Source organism: Penaeus monodon, chromosome 28 (assembly GCF_015228065.2).
Source record: "Penaeus monodon isolate SGIC_2016 chromosome 28, NSTDA_Pmon_1, whole genome shotgun sequence".
NCBI lineage: Eukaryota > Metazoa > Arthropoda > Malacostraca > Decapoda > Penaeidae > Penaeus > Penaeus monodon.
Genome location: NC_051413.1, coordinates 17,798,384 through 17,799,428, shown reverse-complemented (window position 1 = coordinate 17,799,428; position 1,045 = coordinate 17,798,384). Strand labels below are relative to the sequence as shown.

Below are 1,045 nucleotides of genomic sequence, written 5' to 3'. Positions count from 1 at the left end.
AAAGGAAGAAGAAATAAACATAGATCATGCAAACACAAAGCCTCTCAACACCACTGGCCGATGCATAAGCAGGAGGAAGAGAAGAGAACAGAACTTCTGCAGAAACATTTTTCCTAAAAAGAAATGTACTTGCAAGTCCAAATCAAACATTGGAAAAATGAACAACTTAAGTCTACTAATATATTCAGCAGGATCCCTCCCCCCCCCTCTGTTTATTCTTGGGATTTTTTCAAAAGGTCAAAAAATCATGTAATAAAATGAGCTATCAAAAAATGTTAGCTGTGGCACGACCATAAATCTTGTCTTTTAGAGATAATCCAAGATAATCGTTCATGAACCACAAATTCTCCCTAACAAGCAGCAGTGATCTCATCCACCCACCTGTTCAGCCCTCTCTAGATCTCTTACACCTTCAGGTGGTCTGCCCACCAAAGCTGAAAAACACTAATCTATATGACCTTTTCTCTTTTATACATTTATTTACCACAAAAATTCACATAAAAAACACAAAAAACTTATCTCTTCAACTGAGAAGTATAGACGCTTGGAAAATCTTTTGAATGGCTATATGGGCTTGTACATGTTTTTTCCCTTCATTTTCTATTCCTTACATTTTGTCTTTCGTAATTTGCTTGAAGTCATATGTTTGATCTTGAATTTGTCTTCTTTTATATTTTTTGAGCCTTTGATATTAAACATAACTGACTTGAATTCAAGTTGTGGCCATAGTGATTCCTAAATCTTGCTACTAATTTCAGACTGAATCCACCAAAATAAGACAAATAATGCAGTTACCTAATCTAAATTAGCCCTGTAATTCATGAATAAATGAAACTTCAACATAACAAGTAATAGCAAGAGAGTAAATAATTCATAAATAAATAATGGACAGAAAATAACTGATAACTCTTGCAAAAATACTTACTGTTGTAGCGTAGAAAGGATTTGGCACTAACATTCAAAATACTGAAGGACCCCTTAAACTACCAGATAGAAAGATCATGCAAAATCTGAAGCAATGAGATTTTATGAGGAACAGAATCCC

The 1,045-nt window shown here is 34.1% G+C and overlaps 1 protein-coding gene across 1 annotated transcript in view; it reads right to left on the bottom strand.

Moving 5' to 3' along the window:
- Nucleotides 1-1,045, bottom strand: part of LOC119591392 (ADAM 17-like protease) — a 16,920-nt gene that overhangs the window by 7,274 nt on the left and 8,601 nt on the right. The gene's annotated exons all lie outside the window — the stretch shown is intronic.